The 27,295-nt window shown below is 28.2% G+C and overlaps 1 protein-coding gene across 5 annotated transcripts in view; it reads right to left on the bottom strand.

The window, feature by feature from the left end:
* LOC148228414 (5-hydroxytryptamine receptor 1-like) overlaps positions 1–27,295 on the bottom strand; it is a 149,610-nt gene that overhangs the window by 80,816 nt on the left and 41,499 nt on the right. For all 5 annotated transcript variants that reach the window (XM_088200110.1, XM_088200111.1, XM_088200109.1 and 2 more), the window contains exon 2: positions 26,349–26,376. The gene's annotated coding sequence lies outside the window, so the exon portion shown is untranslated. The remainder of the gene's footprint in view (positions 1–26,348; positions 26,377–27,295) is intronic.

Below are 27,295 nucleotides of genomic sequence, written 5' to 3' on the forward strand. Positions count from 1 at the left end.
TAAAAAATATTTTTCAAGTGATTCATTTTTAACGATGGCATATGTAATTTAAAACAATCAATGTTTATAGATATATTTATTAAAAGTTTACATAAAATATTAAATTATTTTTTAATCAATATGTAAGATAGTAAGAGAATTATAACTAAGTAAAATCTTATTTATACAATATATGAAAAAGTTAACACACTCAGATTATTTGGTGGCTCGCTACTAAGCAGTTGTTCGATTTAGTGCTTTGCAATAATTGGAATTCTCATCCAAGCGAAATTGAATGCCCATTACTAACAAGATATTGATTGCTTATTGAGCTCGACTAACAAATAATAGACTAACCCTCGGGAGATAATTTTTCACTCCAACCTTTACCATTCTCTACTTCAGGGATGGCAAATAATCGGTATGCGAGATGTGCAAAGCACGCGAGAGATTTTCAGCGGTATGCCAAATAATCTAAGACATTTAAATAAAATACGACAATAATACGTAAATCTATTTAATAAATACACAGCACTATTTTTACTGTTTTGTATAAATATAACTATCGTACCTATTATTAAATAGGTTTTCAATATTTATTACAATTTAAGCATTGTAAATAATTTAATTTAAAACTATGCTTAAATATTTATGCATTGCTTCTTATAACCAATGCATATTTTTTAAGAGTTATTATTGTTTATTTTTATTTTCATCTATGCATATCGCAAATTTAAACATTATTTTAGGTTGACCATATTGCTACATAAAATTGTGCATGAGTGAAGCAGTTCATATCTCTGTTAATGTGAATACATAATTAACACTTTATCTATTTGAATGTGCCAATCAAAATCTCTACTTCAATGATATGTCTTAAATGCCTTCATTAACTGCGTACCATTGAAATTTCAATGAATACAAATTGCTCAGTAGCAAAATAGGCTACTAAAGGTGATTTTATGAGCATAAACAAACTGTACAGAATTTATTAAGAAATTTAAGAACTATGTAATTAAATTATTTTATTAATCCATTATCAATTAAATGCGTTGTAAGCAAAAGCTTTTTATAGCAAGAAGTTGATTATATTTATTTTATTTTCAAAGCTGAAAATATATTCTTAAATTATTTCGACAGATTACTTTAATCCTATTTGCTACCCCTGCTCTATGTAAGGTTAAATATCGCAATCGATACAAAGATTAATGGAATAATATAACACGTATATTATTTTGAACGTCGGATATAGGTCGTTTCAGAAGAGTTTTTATTCGTTAACTATAAATAAAACCTTTCGGGTTTGTGCATTAATCGTATAACAGTAAATCAAGTTAAAGTCGCTCAGCGGGCAATTTATATTCTCTTTTTTCTGTACTTCAACAGGCCCTCGGGTCCTTTTTAATAGTGTATTTGAATAGCAGACAAATCCCCGAAAACAAACGTCGTGAAAGTAAAAGGAAAAAAAGAAACATTACACAGAAAATGAAATTCCGAGCTCTTGTACTTTGTACGAAACAAGAAAAAAATATAATTATTATCTATAACATAAGATAAACACAAAAAATATAAACGTATGGGCGAGATTTAATTTGCATGTATTTAATGTTTTTTTACGTTCTTATCAAATGATTTTCACGTCAGCTTTGTGATTTAGATGAAAATTCCGGAAAATTTGAATGAAATATGTTGATGACATTATTAGATTGTGTTCTTTGTTAAATTTAAGTATAATTAGTATATATTATTTAATACTTATTATAAAATAAATACTCGCACGATTGGTTATAATCCGTATATGTCAGTTTATAATATTAGTAAATACGTAGAAACGCCGCAGGGGATCTGGGCGTTGTCATGGGACTCGTAAAATTGAATCCAATGAGTTAGGATGTAATTTTATTGGAATTCAGTAGAGTGCATTGGGTTGTTATATTCCGATCACGTAAGTTATTGGGTGAGTGTTTTTATTCTGATTAGTATTTTTCTGGATTGTATTTTGTTTATTGGAAAAAAATATTTTATTAAAATTCAAGTCCTTGAATTTTTTTCTATATATTTTTAAAAACAATATGATGAAATAAGGTAAGAAAGATACCACAAAAACCCATATTTTTTGTAGCATTAGATAAAACAACCTTGAACCATCAGTAGTGAAACCATAAGTTGATTAGTGTTATTTTCAGAATAAATGAGTATTTTTACCATTATAGATATTTACAACTTCACCACTAGTTAAGTTTTTCAATATATTAATTATCAGAATTTACATTTTCACAGTAAATTAATATCACTCCTTAAATTCTAAACTATTGCTAGTCTTACTGCATTACATTCCAAGACATTGAATGCCTAAGCGAACTTTGCCCAAAGAGTTTTGTAACAAAATAGTTTTTTAGAGAGGGGTACTGGAAAAGTTTTGCAGAGAAAGGATTTTGATTTAGGTACGAAATAAATTGTTCAAAGTTTTAATTATTGAAGCTTAAGTAAGGGAAACTATGGTTTAAATGAAAACAGCGTTGCTAAATTATTAAAAAAAAACAACAGTTTTTTTGTAGGATAAGAAAAATATTTTTTTTTTTTTTATTGAGCTATAACATCTTTACGGTCAGCAGAAGTTAATTGCTTAAAATTATTATACATAAACAGAACATCAAGCTATTTCTTTTAATACTCAAAGGTCAACAAATAGCTATAATGCATCTTTATAGTAAATCTAAATATTGTAGATATAGAATCAATTGTATTTAAACTTAATCAAAAAAATTATTAAATTTGGGTATTACGATGGCAAGCTTTTTTTTATTTCATTTACATTCAAAAATTTAGAAAATCATCAAACATTTCAGCAGTAACTTTACATGTTGTAGAATTTTCTCTTTATACTTACAACAAAGTAGGAGATAGTTGGTCGAAAATTTTATATGCAATTGGAATATAAAGAGCATATACTGCTTTGATTTGCGATATAAAATGCGAATCACCTTAACAATGTAGTCACACTTTGAATTTTATAAACATATTGGAGTTTTTAAATGTAGATCAATAATAATCTTTTTGTATACATGTAAATACAAAATAAATTCACAAAATATTAAATTTAAAGAAATATGAATATTTTTACTGTAAAAATTTGATTAAATTTATATTTTGAGTAGCTGGATACCCGTGGAAATGTTTATGTAATAAAACATTTTTCAAGGTAATTAAAAAAGTCCTATACGTTTCCAATTTGTTTAAAATTATCTGTCAAAAATTAAATGTTTTTTTACAGAAGTAATTATTTAATTTTTAATATAATTCATATATGTTATTGAGCTGTTGGGCTCTGCTATTTTATTTACAAACATATAAATCAATTTGTTAAATTTCAGTGCTATTGTAAAATTATTATCTTAACATTCGACATGTAATAATAAATTATAAATGTATTTTATTGTTTATTTAAAACTCATTAATAAAAAAACCGCCGTTATTTGATTCTATACATAATTTAACACTGGTGTATCTGGTAAACTTTTTTTGCCTCAAACCACGTGTGCCTATGTAAGTTTCTAGAGAGAGGAGGAGAAGCGTAGGCGTGCCTACGCAACTCCAAAAGCCCTAATCCAGTTATGCTCAAGTTCATCAGTAAATTAACCCACCGTATAATACTTTGCGCGAAACGAATCGGGCCGAAGTTTGCAAACGCCAACGAAAGAGCTTTTTCCTCAACGCGCGTGTGGACTTAGCGCGCGTTTGGAAATCCGGGAAAATTAGAAAACCGCTTTGTTGTCGCACGAATTTCGCACAAACACAAAAAGGCATCAAGGGATGCTAATTGTCTGCGGCTCGCACAAAAGCTCACCGACCACCTACCACCCCTTCGTTGTTAATTACTCGCATTGTTTTACTGTTTTTTCATGGATTAAACTTAAAGCTCGGTTCGCACGTGAGGATTTACCGTAGCTTTTCAGAGATTACCCACTGTGCGTCAATGACGTATGTTATTTTTAATTTTAATCATCATATATGCACAAAGTTCAGAATTTATTATTTCCATAGCTAACTATAATATGAACGGGATAATTGGAATTCTGCCAAAGTTTGCCGTCCACTGATTAAGACATTAGCTGAGCACTTTAAAGACCGCTACGTGGTCATTAAACATCACTGTTAGCGACTAGTAGCCTCGTTAGAAAATGACAAACGGAGAGAACGTTGTCATAAAAGGACATAAAATAACTAGACAGTTTTCAAATTAATTAATCTCCATACGGTGTCGCTTTTCAACGCAGATATTACCAAGAAATTACCACATTATCCGAGTGGCTCTTCAAAAGTACCAGTACGGTCGTCGGAAACTTGATATGCCTTAAATTAATTAGGACAGCCGGTACTATTATATTGAGCAGCAAGGACAGATGTTACCGACCTGTTGATATCAAAGGAAAATTTAGCATCAAGTGTTGAATTTTGAAACGTATTACATCTGTAGATGTTCGAGCGTTTGAAATATTTATGATATAAATTGTATAATTTATATCATTATGCTTTAATGTATTGCATAATTGTAAGGACTGCTTAAAAATGTAACTGATTCAATTTAAATGTAACACATGTATATCAAATATAAACAGCCAAGCTTAAAATTTGTTGGAACGAGTTTGAGAAAATGTGTGCTTTGTAAAATTACCTAGTTGGAAAATAATGCAACTTGCATAAATTAATGATAAAGAAACTTCTACAACTTTGGTTAGATAAATCAACATTACATTGATTTATTGGTGTATACTGTGTATATATACTGTGTATAACAATAATTCAGACAATAAAAAACACATGGTTGTATTTATTTTGAGCACTAGTATTTTTTTATTAACAAAGTAAATTTTAAATGTTAAAATATTATTTTAAAAGTAGAACATTAGTTAAATTAAAAACATATTTTAAAGATGAGATTAAATGTAATATAAAGAATGAAAAATACTGAAATAATGCCTTATATTTTAATATTATTGATTCATTGTGATTTTTATTTACGTCTTGAATCAACTTCGTATATGACGAATCATCTTCAGCTATTGATCACAATAAAGGAAATCCGATCTCACAATCTAGCTGTTCGCATGTTTTATTCATAAATGAAGTCGACATTTTCGATTCAGAGTATGGTCTAGGGAAGCTCAAATCACAGCGTTCCACAATACTGTACTTTATTATTGACTTTATATTGAAAGTCTATTTGATTAATCGCTTTGCTCCCTTTGAAGACATTTTAAATTTGTCACATAAAACTTCAATGTATTCTGATTCGTAGAGAGGTACAATGATTCACATAAGGAACGGTTGCCGTTCCTTTGACATCTGCTAAGTTGTTTGATATATTTTTTACAAATATATCTACAAGTACTGTCAACAGGCGTCAGTAAGCAAGCGTTTTGCCGTCGCAGTGGGAACGCTCGTTACCGAGCGTTCCCACTGCGACGGCGCCGATAAGATTTTATTGCTTTTGTCGTGAATTTTTGCCTTCTGAGAAGTGATAATTGTTTATGCGCTCTCCTATTGATCAAAATTTGGTTTGAATATACATTAATAAGCCCTCTTATGTCAAAAGTGCGTAGTAAGGATAGCTATCATATTTTTAAAACAGTGTAATATCGAAGTGCAGACAAACTATGGAGCAATATGTGAGATGCGATGTGTGTCTGTACTTATTCTTCCGCTTATTTTCCTGAGGGATGAGTTGGCTTAGTTTGTATTTTGGACTTGACCTCTAATTAGTTTTAGAACTTTTATTAGGATAGGTTTGGGTTTGAACAGCAAATGAACGTTTCGCAACTGTCAAATTGAGTTTCATAGACATTTTCGGCAGCATATTAGCGTCTATTAGCTAAATTATATTTATGCTAGTAGAAATATATATCTACTGGTAAAAATTTATTTAGAATTTACACATGAAAATATAAGTTTACCAAAAATACACATTCATTGTAACATTTATACGTGTAAATAAATAAGGATAAGTATGTAAATTTATATATATTATATAGAAAATACGTACTGTCAGATAATTCATATTTTCACTGGTAAAAATATATATCTACTGGTGAAAATATATTCTGATATGATTTTACTAAAAAGACATATTTAAAACAATATTTTCGGGATAGATTCGGAACTGTTTTTTCTAGATTTTCTTTCAGGAATAACCACATGAAACTGATTTTTTTATTTTGCTGCATTAAATCCAGTTGGAAAATTACTGATAATGCAATCTATAAAACATTAAACGGAACCGTGTCAAAAAACTATAATCTATCCCTTTGAATAATAATGTTTATTGTGAAAGTACTGCATAGAAAGTGGGTACTTTTGAAGGTAATTTTCCGCTCCTTTTATTAATTGTATGTATGAAAAGGGCTGAAGGAATTTTTATCTGAAATTCATCAGTATATACATTTTCGTGATTCATTATTTGTGGTCGATTTTTACTATTTTGATAAATATATTCTTGAGTCTCTCAAGGAGAACGTTCCCCGGGAATTGAACCCCTATCGCCAGATAACCATTCGTAATTTCTCACATATAATGACACATTAAAATGAGTTAATCAAAATGCCTTGACTCAAGTTTGTATTTAATTAAAATAAATATATTATTAGAAAAATTAAAATAGGTTTATTTAAACCGTTAACTCTCCCCCACGACCCCTTGCAAATTGATTAATGAAAAAAATCATATCTGTATTGATAAATTGATATCCTTAACATGTTTGCGTAACTCTACTACGCAGTTTTAAGTCATATTTAATGTCCCCTAAATATCATTGATACATGAGAACGTATTGCAGTTACTTATATGATAAGTACTGTATCGTTTGTATATTTATATTTAATTTTTTGCAGTTGCTTGTAAAACATAACAATTGCGGGTTAAAAAAATATACGTATGCATATTCTATACGTATTTTGGTAACTGTTTTATAAAATTTTTGATATTTTTTTAATTGTTCCCTAAGCAAATATGACAAATGCATAAAAGAGCGTTATAATATATTATAAAAGTTGTGCCACATGACACTAAAAATAAATATCAATGGAAATTACAAGTTGTGTCTTTGCAATTCGGTGTGAATTAGCACGTATAACAAATCTATAGGATTTTGCAATTATATGATTCGACGCGTTCTGAAATTGCTTTAAATTGGACGTGTAGAAATGTAACAATGTTACACTAGTATTTTATGCATTGAATGTAAAAAAATACGAATCATACATTTAAAATATAAACATAATTTATTTAGTTTGCGTACGTAAAATATTTTATTTCAGATTTCAATGCATTTGAAAATCTGTTTATTAATGTATAACGAACGTTGATTATTTTTGCTGGAAAGTCACGACACCATTATGCCACATTTTGCATGTTTATAGCTACATTACCATAAACAGAATCTCAGAAATAGATTTAATTTGTATTTGCCTTATTACTTTACTTTTGATACTGTTATCTCGCTGTGTGTTCAATAGTGTTACAACGTAGATTTTCAATATTTATATCAAAATTTCACACCTCATATTTTTGTATGAAAAAAATACGTCAATGTTTACCGTGACGGAACGTGTTCGCGTCGAATTATGAACTGGTGGGAAAAATAAGCTCAAAGAGCGCGTTCAGCGATTTTCCCATTTGTAATTTTTCAACGCCATAGCGCCATACATAGCCTTTACGATAATTCGCCGTTACGGTATGCGGTGTGGCCGATATTGATTTTCTTGTCAGAGAATATGTGTTTTTCCGCGTGTCCGTGTCTGCGATGAAAATGTGATTTTTCACGTCACTCTACGTCAAATCGCACGACAAACAACAAAACGATCGCTAATCGCTTAGATAAACGCCGGCACACGCATATACATAACTTTCGGTATTCGTGGTAATATTTGTTGTATTTTTTATAATATATGTATGTAAGCGATGTTCAAGCGTTTAAATAAAATAACGGATTTTATATGACGCTTGAATACCTCGTTCGGTTGCTATATCCGATAGAGGCCAACAAAGCCCAATTTAGAATTTACAGAAATCAATAGCGTATTTAATCAATAATTTTGTGGTTGGAACTTCAAATTAGTTTCAAGGGCGATTTAAATTACTAAATAACACAGCAATAAATTAACTGTATCTATTAAAACCTAATGATCTAAATAAGAGATTTATTTTACTATATATACACGACCTAACTCAATTTTATTTAATCATCACGTTATTTATCCGCGAGATTAGGAAAAGTTAGGAAAACTCAACTTATCATGATTGATGTGAATTATTATTAAATAATAATCATTTCGATCTCCTTGACATGATAGAAATAAAATATACCCTTCATATAGGATTTAAACCTATGTATTACTTAATTGTATTTGAGCATTACGATATTTATCCGCGAGATTACAAAATGCTATGAAAACATTATTATGATTGATTAGAATAATAATTTAGATTAAATATATAACACACTGACACTACAAAAAGAAAATAAACCCTTAATTTGGAATTTAAACCTAGGTTTCAGTGTGTTTATTGCTGTATTATGACATTAAAAAAGTGATATATTTTACTTATGCTTATTTTCATAAAAATACTATAATAATATAAAATATAATCTACAATACATTTTACAGCTTATTTCTACTGTAAAATAAATGTAACATAATATTTTAAAACTTATATAAAAATGTAAATATATTCATTCCCAATATATTAGTAACACCCGTTCTTTCAAGCATACTTTTATAATTGGTAAATATTTTTCTATAATACTACTCTCATCTCCTAATTTTCCCAATTATATTATATATAGCCCGAGATTTTTTTTCAACTCATTTTTCATTTATTTTTATACTAATTAACATGTGATAGCCATAAAGAAACACAAAGAAAAAAATAAAGGGGCGAGATAAGAGATGACTAATCAAGTACAATTGCGACGAGACTTTTCAAAAGCATTTCGCCAGGCGAAATGGCATACAAAAGCGATAATGCTCATTTAAGTCGTGTTAACAATCGCGGTTGGGTTTCCTTCGAAGATGAACGTAGGAGTAGAAAAGGATCACCTCCCCCGTCAGGCCTCCCGTTGGCACGCCTTAGATACAGCAGTGCCGCAGGACTTGGCCCCCATAGAGCCTACCTACACCATAAGGATCTTGCGCCACTACACCTACGCCCTCCAGAGCATTGACATTTTACTTTAAACTTCTCGAATTGCTGCTCCTTTGACACATAAGATCCCGAAAATAGCTTATCACTAAATTTAAATTTATACCCATAATACTGTTAAGATAATGGTATTTCTAAGAATAAAATGTTCAAAATCTAGTATATTATTATTTTAAATATTAGATTTTTTAATTTATAAAAGAAAAAGCTTGTCCACATACTTAACACATGGAAAAATATGCTTATTTTTTCATTTGTATTAATACATACTTTTCGACACAAATACTTTTGGTCACAGTGAATATACCGTTTTTTTCTCGTGCCACTGCTAGACAAGTATGACAATGAGGTGTTCGCTTCAAAAATAGGTGCTATTGATTGAGAATATAAAGTAGAAGCAATTTATCATCTACAATATGCAAAAATTATAATCGCACATTTACGGTGATAAACGATGGAACGTACCGTTCTTCAAGGGAGTGCCTGAAGGGTGTACAAAAATATACGCCTAAAATATTCCCATTATAGTAGCATTACCGCATTTTTCCTACTTTAAATGTCAATAAAATTGACAAACACTTCAAATAAAGATTCAAAATCTTTTAGGCTTGATTTTATGGATCTTAGCTTGAAATATACATATCTGTCTCGCTTCTGTGTGGACAATATGATTGACGTATAATTAAATCGTATTTTACATGTTAACTGAAAGCGACGCAATGATGTCACTCAACGTTTGCTAAAATATATTTTGATAGATCTGTGCTTTTATGGAATATTTTTAATGGGAACATACATTTTACAAAGAGGACTTAAAAATATATATCAAAGATTTTGAACCATTTTCAAGTTTAAAATATATATTGAATTTCATAATATAAAATATATAAAAAGACTTGCGCTAGAGACCACAAAGGTAGAGTAATTAAATGTTTGTAAACTATATCGTTAGATTTTTACATAAGTAAAAAAGGTCCAAATTTTTAGATGATTATTTTTTGAAAAAATAATTTAGAATTCTTTGCTTTTCACTAATTTTGCTTAGATAAAAATTAATTTTAATTTAATATCTATGTAATTGTTTATGATAGATTGTAATACATATTAGATAATTTAAAAAATCCGACTATTTAGCTCCATATTTATTATAATTATGTATTTTTAAATTGAAAAAATTATCTTTGTATACAAAATATGCAAAGTATTTTTTAAAAGCTTATTGCTTTTTTTATCTGCGGTATGTAAAGTCAATTGCAATAACTAATTGTTGCTAGAATATATATTTTTTTATTTTTTCACGGAATCATGTAACGAACCGTTCCATGTATTTGCAACTTATATTAAAGATCATTAAACACTCAGTTTAAAAATATTAAAGTATATAATACTTTATAAAATACAGAATTAAATTATTTGCCGTATTTTATGAAAGCGAAAATTTAATTAGCGTACAACATATTAATAGAATTGTCTAATTTTGATAAAAAATATATTGTCGTTTAATGATATTTTATTACGTTTTATTTACCCTTAAAGCAGTTAGATTATTACAAAATAATTTGTTTAATTATTTAGTATATTACAATACTTGCCGAAAAGTAATTATAAATTTAATTGCTTTTAATTATTTCTGAGATTCAACTAATTGATGTAGGTTACAAGTTTACACATCAACTGTTATATTAAATTAGATTATTAATTATACGCTTACAAAGAAAGCGAATTCAAATAAATAAACAAATTAGCAACTCGTAATACTGTTTCAGCTAAACTCGAGTTTCCAAAAGTTTTATTATCTGAGTGAAGGCGTTTGGTGTAATATAAAAATCAACAACTAAGATCTTCGATCTTGGTTTTCAGCGAAATTACGCTAGCGTGTGATTTGATTTGGTCTCGTGATTTTATTAGACATCGTAGAAACTAAACATAATCGCTACGCAGACAAAAACATTGCTTGGCAATTATACCGAGTGCTATTTTCCATCGAACAAGATATTACATGTCGTATTTATCGATTATCAATACATAGTTGGCTTGAATCAACACCGTCACAACTCAAAAATACAGTTATTTTAGATATTTTTATTTTTTACATAAAACAATTATTTTTTGTATCTTGTGTTTTATTTAAAATATGATGTAACATGCTTAAAATACTATAAAATAATATTTTAAATAAGACAGAGAACTACGAATTTAGTGAACTAGTTCCATATATTTATCAATAATGCTGCAAATATAGACCTTTAAGTATGGAGCTTAGGGTGCTTCCTCCAGATCAAATATTTAAGACAAAGTGCTTCGAATACTAGCAACGCTTCTTGGTATATTTCAAACGAATAAACTACCAGTGACTGCAAGTGCGAAAGTGTTAAAGCTATTAAAAAAAAATCTGTGCCAAAACTATATGTCATAATTAAAAGAACAATATGTCAATACACGTAAATAACATAGGCATAAGCGTGTAAATATATTGTAACAAACTCTACAAATTAACTAACAAAATAACATATGTTTAAGCTAACATAACTAAAAAAGCAAAACCACAAATATATTAATAATGAATAGGAAGATTCCAGTGCGTATCTTCCGACGTGTTATTATATTTTCCAAGATCTCATTAACCAAGGAAAAGAGTCTTAAATATATAGTAAATAAAAGAGTGCGTTGAAATTTAAACATAATATTGGTCTTTCTACTAAATCATACTTTGGTCAGATACTTTTTGATGTACCGGTACGTAATAAAAATTTAATTAAAAAATATAACAACTTACACAAGATCCACATAACGTTTCTCATTATTTGAAGGGCGAATGAAATTCTTAACCTTAACTTTAGTAAAAGGATACGTAGGCGTATCCAAAAATGTCTGCTTTTTGACAGGATCAAAGCAATTTCAAAATTTTAAACATATTACATCATTTTTAAACCTTCTTGTTTCACTTATATATGTACAATATAAAAATATATATATAGCTATTTATGGACAAATAAACACAGGTAAATAAACAGAAATCCTGAAATGCGAGTATAATCCGTGAACTCTTTCGAAGCAGAGAAAAGCTGATGGATTAAAAACTTTTATATAAAAGTAAAGTTTATTGTAGTAACATAATAGAATTGCGTTTACAAGAGTATCTGATGAGATTTTCAAGAGATTTTGTTTCATCCTGTAATTAAAATATTCTGCAATACTTTCAGTATCTATTTTTGAAATATAAAGTTAGTAAAAAATAAACGTATAAAATGAAAACTAGAACATTGCAAATAATCGGTTCGGTTCACCAATCAGTTATAAAACACGCCGAGCAGTACAAGTATTTATTTTGCTATTTAGTATGTATAACAAAAATACAGCGTTTGCGAGAATCAAGCTATACTCAATTTCGAAATAAATCTTTTATTGAAAATATTGCTTTAAAAAATATTATTTTTCTAAATGGGTTAATTAATCAAATGCTTAAGATACATATAAAATAATAAAACAATACAATAATATCCTTAGTTTGTCAGTCACAGCACTAATCACAGAGATATAAACTTTATATGGCGGCATAAAAAAAAACATTGTGATAGAAACGGATTTAGCAACAATGAATTTTGTATTATTTTAAATAGTTTATAATTTAGCAATATAAAAGTATATCAAAAGTACCATTGACACTAGATTTTTTAACCAGTACTAACGAGGCACTATATGTAAGTATATTTTAATTAACAGAAAAAAATGTTTTGGTAATATTTTTTCTTGATAAGATTTTATTTTTTAATTATCAAAGAAACGGTGAACATTAAAGAGAATTTGATGACATTTAATTGGATTGTTAAACCTAATTGCAATTTTAGTTGCTTCTTTGTAATTATACTCAATTAACGATGCTCAGCAATTTTATTTATATGCATAGTTTTATATAGAATTTTATATATGAAAGCTAATTATTAATAATATTTAAAAATAAATAAAATATATTTGTATTGAACCGTTATTTGCATTTTTATATTTTTTATTAATGGGAGAAATAGTTTTATTTTTAATAAATAATTAATAAAAATAAAATTATTTTATTTTAATATATTTTCGTTTATAAAAAATAAATTATTTAAAGACTATTCGTATCAATTAAGGAGTAGTGGGAATTATGTATTTTTTTTAACTAGAGGCACATCAATGGTTAATACTTAAAATGAGCTTTCATTTAATGCTTATTTATTTCAAGCATCACGAGATTTATGTCTTTTTACTTATTTGTGAATTCCTGCCTCATTTAAAAAATAGACAAATACTAATCAATTATAAACACGTTTGTATCAGTTAAATGCAGCTTTAACACAGTAGTAATAGAGTGAATCGTCATGTTTTTTCATAAAATTCAATGAGAACGACCTCGACTCTAAAACACTTCACATTGACAGTAGGTACAAATCGTGTACGTCCAAGGTCTATGATCGAATGATACGTGTATAAACAAAGCGTATATCATGTGTTTTATAGAATTATAACATAGTATGTACTTACTAGGATATTAGCAAAGTACAGATAATTTTTGAGAGCATTTTATGATGTCGTTTCATATCAACTTCATTCGAATTAAGCAAGTTTCTGTACAATATTTTATCAATTTGACTGTTTATAATTCGTAGTATGCTGTGCCCTTCAATTGACTTTAAATACGGTGTCAACAAAATAATAGATTTATTTTTTAATGACAACGCAGCGATCAATAGAGTTCGTAGAATAGTGCGCTAGTCCGATTTGGTTTTGATAAAATTTGCGCCGTATATATTAATATCGACAATGAGTTTCTTGGAAGACCCAAAAGCATTTTAAATGAATAATAATTGAGTCATGATTTGAGATTAGTCATTGGTAGAAGCTGATACTCATGAAACAATGCGTTTTTCGACACCTCATAGCGATAAGAATGGAAGAAGCAAAATTAACAGATTATCAGAATATGACACTTGGAGGTGATATTCGAAACGATAAACCCTCGTTCTGGGAACAAGTCATTGCTTAAAGCAAAAAAAAAAACTGGATCCTATTATATGACAACAAAAACATATCTAGACAATAGTTTAGAGTGAAAGAAATTTAAAAATACACACCAAAGTATTCTTTATATAAAAATGTAATAATGGTTACTGTATTGTAAATTGTAAATTAATTAATTACAATTGAAATATATTATTGTAAATCTGATAATATAGATATTAAATTTAAAAAAAACTTTCAATATTATTTAACAAATTTCTTTCCTCCACTTTGTACTATATATAAAATATATTATATATATAGATTAATTATTAACTAATGTAGTATATGTGATTTTATTATTCGCTGTAAAAAATTATAAATATAAACGTATTTTAAAAATTAAATTTACGACAACATGTCGCTGTATTTTGCTTGTTCATATTGAAGTTGTGATAAACAAACAAAGTTGCAATAAATTTTAGAAGTAGTTTTTCTTTTTATTGAAAAGATGTGAATTACTAAATGAACCTCACATTTAGTGTAGCAGGTGCTATTATCAAGTCTTTCTTAAAAATATGTTATTATTTATATTGTGGGGTTTTAATTATCTAACTAATATTTTAAATCAGCACAATAACCAGAATTTCATACTTTCGAAAGCTATCCATTATTACAAAACTCCTTAAAAATAATTGTTGTTAGATCTTATTGCAGTTGCCTCTGTTTTCTATTTGTCTAAAAAACTTATAAAAAATGTGATACGCGGTCACATCATTATTTACTAGTAACCAACAACGACTACGGTACATACTCTCAGACACAAATCGACCATAACAACTTGATACTTCGATCTATTTTTTCTCGTACTCATAACTGCTGAATTGATATATTATGCAATTAACAGTTTTTCCGGCGTCAAATAGGTAACAAAACTACTCGGGAGAATAGATAATTAATAAATTTCATCGTAACAAAGGTAGACATAGGAAAAAAAGACAGTATATAAATAATTGTAGTCTGACGTTATATGATAGGCTGCAGTTGATAATTATATCCGTAAAAATAATCTGAGAATGTTACTATATGCAAGTTAAAAAACAGCTCAAAAAAATGGACCGCTGGTTACTGAAGAAAATAAAACTATAAGAGAATGTTTAAATGAGTAGAAAAATTACCTAGATGTTTTCTAGCATCATTTTTCCTAAAGTTTTAGAGACTATTTAATTATAACATATAATAGTTCAAGAAGGGTTGATTACTAATAAAAAAACTATTGTACATTTGTATTTAAGATAAATTCACGAATAAATATTAGTCATAACACATAGTTTATAATAATATATCAAAGTGTATATTTGCAGATGTAGAATATTCTAGTGTAAACACTAAAGAGAACGTTTGCTTATACAATTCACTTTGACTTTTCATCTGCCAGAATAAAAGTTAACAAAAAGTGGTACCGGTTGTACTTCATTCCTAGATGGTTTATTAATAAATGTGTATTTGCACGAATCACTTTGAATAATTTATCCGCGATGATAGTATACTATTAAACATTGCCACGTCACGCGTATCTTAGCTGAACCAGAACAACACTAACTGAGTAAAAAGCAAATTTAATTTTTACTTTTAGAATTTCCCTCATAGACTTGAATATCAGTATATTTGAGACTCAATCCTTATTGAACTATGCTATTTATTAATTTGTATACAACACTCCCTGTGTGTAAATCGGGCAAAGTCATCGGGAGAAAGTTGTGTAAAGCATTTATATTACAACAGCTTCAACCACAGAATCGATATATCATAGCTTGTCAGCAGCATTCATAATTTATCTAACGGCGAACAAATAACTAATGGGTGGTTTATATGTCAGCCCCATGATCCATATATTAATACAAAGGTGAGTCATATTAAGTTGGTTGGTTCACTAGTTTCACACGTAGTAGGCAATTTTTTTCTTAATATCATTTATATTGGTTTATTCATTTTAAATAAGGCATTTTATTATACATTAAAAGGTGATTAATTGAGCACTGTTACAAATTTGTGCAACTATGACATATTTAGTATAAATTTAATAGGTTGTTTAAATAAGACTTTTCAAGCATACATATGTAAGATATAAATAAATTAAAAATACATACTTTTGACATGTGTACATTCATATTTTATAAAATGTGTAGCTATGTAATTTAAGTCGAAGGCTTATCGCAATCCTCCCGCATAATAATTGATTAAAACTTCTTATGTGGGTTTCACATCCCTCATTCAACAGTCGTACGACCCGAGTAATAAAGTTTTCTTCAATACTAAAACGGGTTTGGTTTACGACATCATAAACTGAGTCTCTCACTGTATGATTATCATATCAATCCAAAAAGAATGAAGACTTCCTTAATATATTTATTAATACGACAAAATTGCTCGTTTTAATATTATACGTTCCATATTAGACATACGTAAATGTATATTATTAACACACTTAAGCTGAATCTTTTAAAAAATCAGAAGTTTATTATCGTAAAATAATACAAAAGTTCGCTATTCATATAATAATAAAAGAATATTCGATAATGAGGGGCACTATCGCCGTTTTGCTAGCCGAGAACAATATCATGATAAAGTTTTCTGAATTCATTAATAATTTCAGGAAGCTCTGGGTTTCTAAAGCGTTTTCTTTATATTTGAATTGTTAATAGTTTTCCAGCTTAAAAAGCTGGGGAGAAGAAGTCTCTCGAGATATACATATATATATACAAAAATACTAAAGCAATCTATTTATATCCATTATGTCAAATAAAGCGATCTTAATTATAATAAATGCGAAAAAAGTCTGATATTTATAAATTATACAAACACACTTGTTTAGTAATAAATTTACAATAATTTTTTTAATGAAGTGCCATATTTACTTTTTGATTATACTGTATATATTCAAAATCGTATCACCTAAATACATTGTAACCAAATATAAATAATAATTAAATACTATATATTAAATTACACTGTATTAAAGTTTTTCACTTTCTCACTGCAATAAGATTTATATGTATAATATACATAATCATTTTTTTTTATTATGGTATTTTTATTATTGATTTTAATAAAATATGATTAATATTGTAGATATTTAAAGTTGATTTTTTAGCTTTAAATTAAAATCATAATGAGTGTTTAGAAGTAAGTATATTTATTTTTATTTAAAAATGGATAAAAAAAATGTTTTAATTATTACTTTGGTTATTATTTACTTTTATAATTGTTATTATTTCCAAAAAATATTTATTTTAAAAAAACGATATTTATTTTGTGATTACCTAATATATAAAGATATGTATTATAATAAATTGCTACAATTCAAGTACAAACTATATATTTAATAAATATCATTCATTTTTTCGTTTAACAAAATTTTTCGAAAAAATCAGAATTCCCATTTCTCGAGAAATGAAAAACGTTGGGAAACCAGAATGCCTAATTGAAACTTTCATGACAAGACATTTCTCAGAACCACTTCGAATGAGTTCTTACAAAAAATAATCAAAGCAATAGATTACGAATAATATAAATGAATGTTTATAAAATGAATAAAAAACTAAACATTTTTACATTAAAAACTCACATTTAAAACGCAACAATATAGATCGGTTTAATTGTAAGTATATATATTACATTTTTAACCTTTTAGAAATATAAATAAAATAGATTTTAAAATACGAAAAACAAGTATCACCTACAGATGTTTTATTTAGTTTTAAAGCGTTGGGAAATTATATGAAAAATTATCAACAGGGTTTTCTTTAGTCAGTGGCATAAAATGTTTGTTAAACGAACGAACTAGCCGAAAATAAGCAAAGCGTGTTTCACAAAGATAAAATTGTTCGTCAAAGCAAAATAAAAAAAAACGAAAAGGGAAAACAAACGGTGACTACGGAAAGCGAAATGGGTCCTCTCGAGAAATTGTTGTAATAACAGAGGCGGACTCGTTGTTTATTTTGAAAATAAATGTACCGAGAGAGACACGGCCGGGATTCATTATTAAAATCAAAATCGAACCCGGTTTTATAATAATATGATATTTAACGTATTTAATAATAACCATATACAATTGTATTGTATAACAAAACAAGTAGATGCAAAATAATTCATTTTATACTTCGAATTGAATTTGAGTGAACCACTATTTTTTTATTAATAAAGTGACATAAAAAATCAAAAACGATGTTTTGTTATTAACTATATAGAATGCCATTGTATGTTTATTTGCATATTAAAAATAAATAGTCAAAGTGACTTTGAAAATAAATATATATTAATAAGTATATTTTTAGTAATGATATAATATATTAACGGTAAATAAAATATGTTTGACCATTGTTAAACATATGTACAAGTTTTGACTCTAATATTTTAGCAACTGTCACCAACAGTTGGTTCCCGAAAAATTTGTATTATATTTTAAATATATCTGAAGATTTCAATTATAGAAATTTTATTAAAAGCAACTTTTATAACATGTTATTTTCATAAATTTCCATATGCATATGCAAATTTTTTAATCCTTAAACGCAATAAAGTTGTTAAAACCATGTGTGTTTTATTTTTCCTACATAATATTTATATATTTCACGCAATATTCATGTTGACATACCGATACAACAAGATTAAACAAATTTTAACCGGTAGCTAATCTGGTTACAATGTATATACCAGCAATGTATGTTTACACGACGGTCTGCTTTCAATTAGATTTGTGTAAATAGGTTCACCGCATTGAGCTTAAAATTTTAATTCAAAATCGTGACGTTAAATAACGATAATGGTGATTGCTATTAATGTTTTAAGAAAGCGAATACTAGATTCTCCTAGATTATTCGCATGCCGGGGATTTAGTAAAATATATCAAATATTTATAGAAAAGTGCAGTTGCGAATATCGATTTAATGTATCTATGCTTCTATGTTATCTTTTCATATCATTTTATGTAATAAATATTTGCAATAAGGTAAAACTGTTCCACTTTCATTCCAGGTTGAATATCTGTTGATAATATGATAATACTTTAATTTATTATAGTGGAACATTGGTTATATCCTAAAATTTGAGCGTTCGGAGTTCATTAGTTGCCTTATCTATATACCGAATATAATATAATTGAATATAATAGAAAGCTTTCGAATACTGGTTAATTTTATATTATCTATGTATATTTCCGGAACTTAATATTTGATGCTTTCATAGATACTATGAAATTGAATTGTTAATATATAATATTATATATTGTGACATATATTCGTACCGATTTTCCGCATAATGTATTTTTTAATATACACATGACAATTCCGCTGTAATGTTAATAAAATTTTGTTGTGAGCAGTGCGCCTTGTGAGCGTTGTATAGATAGCAAAAAATATTTTTGTCACATACTACCAAAAAAAGCTTGTAAAAAAAATATTTTTTTATATAGGGCCAACGCTGGAGATAAACCAGTGTGCAGAAAGTACTTTTAAAGATTATGTGATACAAATATGCAGCTCGGATTAATTACTTAGGCACTAAACATTACTATCACTACTATTTTAAAACATTTACGAAAGCTTGATACTTGGATGCCATATTAATTGAGCGATTCTAAAACAAATTAATAAAAATTCTTTAGTTAAGCAACGTTAGTCAAAAAATATCATAGTCAATGTGAGGTGAGTAAAAAAATGTAAAGCATCGGAAAAGCTGGATTGCATCCAAAAAGGACATGTTAAAGGACTATAAGTTTCAGTACTGCTCACAATTAATCAAACTAAAATGAGCTAGAGTTGGGTAATATGGAGGACACTGTGTTGCCAGATAATGCCAGATCACATTTTTTTTTAATTAGGCTGTGTATTTAGTGCATTCATCATATAGTCCATATCTTTAATTTTGTTTGTACTTCTGCAGAACTCTCTTATACCAGATTTAATTTAAAACCATAATCAATTAAATTAATTTTTATAACTGAATACTTTAGCTATCAGATAAATAGAAAAATCATTTACTAAAATCACATATTAATACATATTTAAGATTATTTCTTAATAAAATAAAATTAATTCATATTTTCCAATGGCAAAGTATAAATTTGATCCATTTTGATATAATTAATTGACTGTAGGTATTACATTTCAGTGATTCAATTAACATCGTATTTTAAATAGAAATAATATCAAACAAGTTTCTTTGCTTCGCCTAAAAATAAAAATATTAATTATTGAACGAAACACGATATGCCAGACTAGAGTCAGCTAGCACCTTATATATTTTTAATTCTTTGAAAATTGTTTAATAATAATATATATGTGCTCTCAGCTATTATTTTTGGTTATGTTTGTATAAATTTACATAATTTATACTAACAGTAACCAAGCGCTTTAAAATAATAAATAATAGATTTGTATATTTACCCTACTACAGCTCACGGTGTGAGCGGGTGATGTGTTTTTCAAGCACATATTGAAGTCAGTGCAAGCTTATCAGAAAAGCGGTGAAACAGAAATGGCAGAATCGTGACTTACAGAAATGTAGTTAGTAAAAGGTACTGGCGTGGCGCGTTGTTGTTTTGTCAACGCAAGTGAGCGAAAAAGTATTTCTTAAGCAAACGGCGATGTTGGTGCGAGCGAATGAAAAAATATGTCTCAAGCGCACGACAAGGTTGGTGCGAGCGAATGAAAACAGGTTCCATCGTGAAGCAATTTGATATTGCCAAGACTTCAGTGAAGCCAAGTTAAATTAATTTCTTACATATTTTAAGCCCATTCTCGAATGCTAAAGAATTGTAATTTTAATTACAAATAAATTTAAATATCTAGAATTGAAAGTTCTGGTTGCTAAAATAAATACTATATTTTATACTGTATATAATTTCGATTAAAAAAAAATCAAAGCTACAAAAATAATACAATAAATTCAATGTATGAGCTAAAATCAATGTTTTTTGCCTTAAGATAAAAAATCTATACAAATATAAGTGGAATCTTAGATTATTTATTTTAATAAATTTAAAGTAATGGAGCCTTTCACGTGCTAAAACCATGAAAAGGAACGCTGAAAAATGCTTAGAAAAGTAGACATTGAGCCAAAAATCTTAGATAACTTTAAACAAAGTTTTTGAGAGCTCGAAATTCCAAATGTTAAAAAATACTTAGCTTTATCGTTAACCATACGTCGCTTAAAATTATTTAGTATGAAAAATAGGTTACGAATCGTTATTAGAACGAAAAGTGTCAAAATAAAATATAGAAGTATTTTAATCTTATTTTTGTAATGATTTATTTATTTACAAAAATAAAAACACATTTTTACTTTGAGAGAATATACATTTCAGAGCTTAGAACTTGAAGAAGAACTAAGAAGAACTAAGAAGCTTCAATTGATTTTGATAAATATTTAATATATTTCTATATATAATCATTTTTTTAAATGTAAGTTATTTACTAATTTAGCGAAGCAGATAAACAGAACAGATTATTTAAAAAATCGTTTAATTATGGGAGAAAGATTTTCGTGTAAGCTTGCATTTAAAATAAGCTTTTTTATTTTGTAGCACTCTTTGAAATAAACATATTTTTATATACTTCAGAAAAAAGGGGAATGACGTATATTGGACGTGTGACAAATGTCCGTTGTTTAAAGCCAAGAATTCCATGCAACTCAGATGTCAATAACTGATATTCATTTACGAAATTTAAGGATACTTATGGACTAATCTGTACAATAAAGTAATTTAATTATATAATTTAAAACTTATTACATAATTTAAAACTTATTACAAGTTGTACAAAGTTAAATCAATATCAGGTTGTTTGTTGCTTTGTTGTTTGTTAGAGTTTTCGATGAGTTAATTTGCGATTATATATTGACATTATATTTATTTTAGTCCGAAGGTTGAGATTATACTTATTATTTTCAGGTATTCAACTTTGTTCCATGCAAATTGGCGGTTTTGGCTCCGGGGCAACAACGTGTTTTTCCGTTCTAGATTAGAGCTCATGCTTTCGAGCTTCGAATTTGTTGTCGGTAGTAGCAATAAAATCCCGAAACTGTCGTTGCAAAAGCTCGACTCAACGCCGGAAAGCTTGTTTGCGCGTTCGGGACGATCTTTGCCACAAATGTATATAACAAGGATTCGACTTTAATAATATGTATACAGGGTATATGTGAAACACTTTTGTCTTGATCTCTTACGTGTAACTTAAATAGGATTTGTGTCATGGCGGTGATAGATTGCCATCACACGAGTCACGCGCAGTTGTCATGTTCAAACGAACTTTCACCAGACAGCGTTATGGGTATAATGCAAAAGCTCGTCGGGAGGAGCTGCATATACTTTCGCTAGTAAAGCGTACAATTAGCCGTTTAATTATGCATTGAATTTCCTCGAGGCATTTACTTTCGTTGAGCAAACAAATGTGCTCACCAGGCGCTGTGGTATCAGACGTCAAGATAGTGTAAACACGTCAGGATCATTTCACATAAATCTAAGCTTCTACTTGCTCAATTTTAATTACATACTCTATATGTTAATTCAATCAATGTGATTCTATTATTATTATTTCAAATTCAGTTCTCTATAATTTTATCGGCAACCAAACATCCAACGCATAGATAATTTACAATTTTATTTATTTTAATCATCCCCATATAGCCTAAGATGGGCCTTGAAATCATTTAAGATAGACCTGCTTGGCTTTTGGAGATCTAAGCTCAAATAAGGTAAGAGAAGTCCAACCAATGCACTTGAAGGCTAATTAAAATTTAACCATTTTGCAGGCTTCGAATTATTCTTACAGGATTGATATCTAACCCACCCGTTTTAATAGATTATTTTTAACACCGTCAGACTCTTCGTAAAATTAATTTATTAAATCGACGCTGCTAAATATGATTTTCGTTAATTCAAAAGCCTTCCTCAGAACTATTCGGTCAAAAGCCTGCTGCTATGCGAGTTTTATGTAGGCATACTTTTGTGATGCATGTGTAAACCATAAAAACAGGAACAAATCTTGTCACTGACATTGTTTTCGGAATTGATCGATGACCCTATTTATATAAATTCGTCAACACTCTCAATTCGGACAATATCGGTGTGGAGATTGTCTTGACCGAAATTACTTTTTTACTACATTGTTTTATTTGAAATCACATTTTCCCTATATATGCTGTGGGTCAGTCTTCCATGGCTTCCAACTGTATTGAATGTATGCGTACATACATATACCAATTTAAAATGCGCAGGAAGACTTAAGATAATAAATTATTGCTTCCATGAATATTTTTTAGCATAGTTAATGTGAATTAATCACAGAAAAACAAGAATAAAATATTTAATATAATTAATTTATCTTTAATTTAAAAAAGATGTTTAAGTTCAAGCGATTGTCGTATATCCACAGTTTGTTATTACTGTGAAAAACTTTATATAATACGCATAATTTGAAATCTTTTACGACTATTAAACTTTTTCTATTTTAAAGACTATCATAAAAAATATTTTTCAATATAAAAGTTAAAAAGAAAAAATAAACAATGTTTTGCTAGTTGGCATATTAAATATAACATGAAATATAAATTAACTACTAGATTTTATTATTAAATTAAATCTGTAAATTAAACTAAGCTATTATATTACTTTGAATTTGTAAATTTGTATTTTTTTTGTTTCAGTTGAAATGTAATTTAAAACGGATAATTCGTGACCATGGCTGGAGAATCGCAGCCAAAATAAAGAAAGAATGTAAGCAAAAATCGCGATGAATCCTGAGATTTTAAAGGTTTGGAATGCTTTGAAATATTTGTTGAATATATAATTTATAATGATTTAAAATACATATTAATTCCCGATTTTCTATTAGTTATTTTTGGGTTTCGAGTGACATACTCGGGGACTATTTGAAATCGCCATTTTGTTTTTGCTCATTGGATGTATAGAAAGCACTCGATAGCTTTATATTTATATGAACGCGGCATTCTACTGTTTTCTTTGTAATTTTGACACGGTTGATGAACATGTTCGGAATTCTGAGCTCCATGGCTCATACCATTTTCTTAGATGCCATTAACTAAGAGGAGGAAAACCCCAAAGTAAAAACACTTGGTTTGACGTAAAGTGAACTCCTTTACCATTGAAAAATCCCCTGTTTCGAAACAACAAAAATATAGATTGTCTCAATATACATTCATGTCATACAACCGGATTTAAAAAATAGGTCGAGTTAAATATTTTTTATTTTAGTTAGTTTGGGACATATTCGACTATATTTATTTATTATAACCATCGTGATTTAACAAGTTATCCCAATGCGGCACGATTTAAAAAATGTTAGCAATACACAGCAAAAATATAGTAAGAAAAAAAATTTAATAAAATATAAAAAAATAGATAATACCAAACGTTTTATTTCTCTTAAATTAATATAAGCAAATCTTAAGAAATTAAAATTATTTTTTAGCATATGTGAGATTTAATTTAAAATTAAAATATTCTGATTTTATTTGTATATAACGTATACATTTATTTACGATACCTTAAATTATTTGTTATTTTATATTTATTATCTATACTTAAGAACTTATATTGTGATCCGCATTTTGACGCACCTGCGCCATTATTTAATGGGTGATAAATATGCCAGAATGATCTATATAAAAAAGTTTTCAAGGTTTAATAATAAAATCGCACGTTAACCGACGCGAAAATATTAAAATGCTATCACACTAACGTATTCTATGAATTTTGACCGTGCTTGAAATTTTCCGGACGAAATATATCGCTTAAAAATTTATAGCCATGCTTAGGAAAACGAATGACGTCAAAAGATAAACTAGCAGCTGCGCAACAAAATATTATTTTATACTAAAATAAATAAAAAAGTTCTGAAGAAAATGAATATTAATTGAACATAATTTAACTATCGCGAGTTACTTTTCTATTATAACTTTCGTTTAACTCAAAAATTAGTATGAGTGCAGCCAATTTACGAGAAGAAGGTAATTTCCTTAGGGAATGGGCTTTTATCAGATGCTTTTTCTTTTGTGAACGCAGTCAAAGGAGACGAAATCAGGACGGAAAGATATTACGAAATCTTTTTCATGTTGGCAAGGGGCACACAATTTTCAACGGAGGACAATCGGAAGATCGGTTATAAATAATGGTAGGAACCTTTTGCGGGTTTTATGAACGGACACCAGTAAGTAATAATAAATTACTTCTACTGATAAATAAGTATAATATTCATTTAAGTATATAAGTAGTACTTTAAAAATGTTAAAAATGATAAAATTAAATACTAAGTTTTTTAAAAAGCGAATTTACTTCATCTACTTTTAAAATAACTGATTGAAATACAGAAACCAAATAATTTAAATTTTTATATATTAAATAAAGTAAAGCGTGTAATTCCAGATACAATTTGAGTCATCTGTTATTTAAAAACGTGTTTTCGCAACTAAATAAGTCTGCTTTGAAGATGCATTTACTATTTTATTAATTTTAAGATATATTTATTGTATTTGTATAACTTTGATAATGAAAAAAAATATCTTAAAGATTTAATTCTCGCTTCGAATTGCTTTTAAATGAAATATAAAGCAGCTGGAAAACGTTATTAAATATATAAACCTCTTGCACGCCAAAAGTTGTTGAGTCTCGAGTTGAAAAGAACAACAATAAGGAAATAGAAGGAAATCTTCCAATTGGTGCCATGCGGGCGTGAAAAACTAACACTTAGACTTTTCCAATATACGCTCTTTGTCTATTTATAACCCCCTCAGGAAATATATTTAATTTGTACTGCTACGTCTTTTTCCTCGGCGCGATTCGAGAGAATTCGAGACACTATAAACGAACCGTTTTACATTAATATCTCGCCCTTTGAAATTGCACCTTAGAGAACAACTTTGCACACAAAGGGGTTGAATAGAATGGAATAAGATAAATCTTGAAAACGGCACTATCGTTTGTGAGAATGCAATGTCCACTTTTATGTAGTATACACAGAGGAGAAAAAATCTTTGAAGCTGTTTTGTTTGAAATTCGACGCACGAGCGTAAAGATGTGCTCTTGACGTTTATTTTATACGCTCGAATGTTTTTTATAATAATAAATATATTACATAAAAAAAATACTATTTTTGAGATAAATATTAAATCGTACTTACCATTTTCGATTCGAGTCAGGCTCCGTTTCTGCAACAAAACAATTTTTACATTAAAAAAATAATAGTATTGGTTATTCGTTTAGACATCAATCTCGGGCGTAGGCGATAACGATTCGAAGGTAACATGGCCTTTACTTACCTGATGAACACGCAATTGAATTATCAGAAACTAGATCAATTCCATTAGGTGTGTGACATTAGGTGCGTGCTTTCAACGAAGCATATAGGGTGGGTCGAAAGTAAGTATTCTAGTCTCTGAACTATTAAGTTAATAAGTTAATATTGTCCTTTTTCTTTCAGGACCTGATAAAATAGTGATAATGAAAGAAAAACATTAACTGTAATACTCGCAATTTCAATATGTGAGGCATCCGTTTAAAAAAAGTACTTTATAGAATTATTTTATCTCGTGAACCATTAAGTTTTATTGAAAAGTATATTTTAATAAAATGAAAATATAAATGGAGTATCGTGTTTCAAAGTTTGTTTAACTTTATATTTTACTATTATTTACATAAAATAGTAATATAATATAATTGTAAAATATTTTTAAAATATATTATCTTTAAATTAAAATCATATTAGCATCTGTTATATAAACAGACATTATTTTTTATATATATTTAAGTATTCTTAAAAATAAGTAAATGTGTATATTGATTATCTATGATCAGAGTTTTTGTTTCCGCCATAATCACTGAACCTATGATTTTATATATAAAATATAAGCATTTTTGAGCACTGTTTATTATTCGAGATTCGTGCTTTGATGCATTAAATGCCCTGTTTCCGGCTGAAATATGTTTTTTATAACTTCCGTATTTTTACTTTTGTAGTTTATATAAGTAGAAGAAGTCCAAAACGGAGACTGAACCACATTAACAAGGGCTTATTCGCAGCATACTGGCATCCAATAAGACATCCAGCATTAGCCTCTTTTTATTAAA

Source organism: Plectrocnemia conspersa, unplaced genomic scaffold (assembly GCF_051122295.1).
Source record: "Plectrocnemia conspersa isolate PC_06_02 unplaced genomic scaffold, ASM5112229v1 ptg000012l, whole genome shotgun sequence".
In the NCBI taxonomy this organism is placed as follows: domain Eukaryota; kingdom Metazoa; phylum Arthropoda; class Insecta; order Trichoptera; family Polycentropodidae; genus Plectrocnemia; species Plectrocnemia conspersa.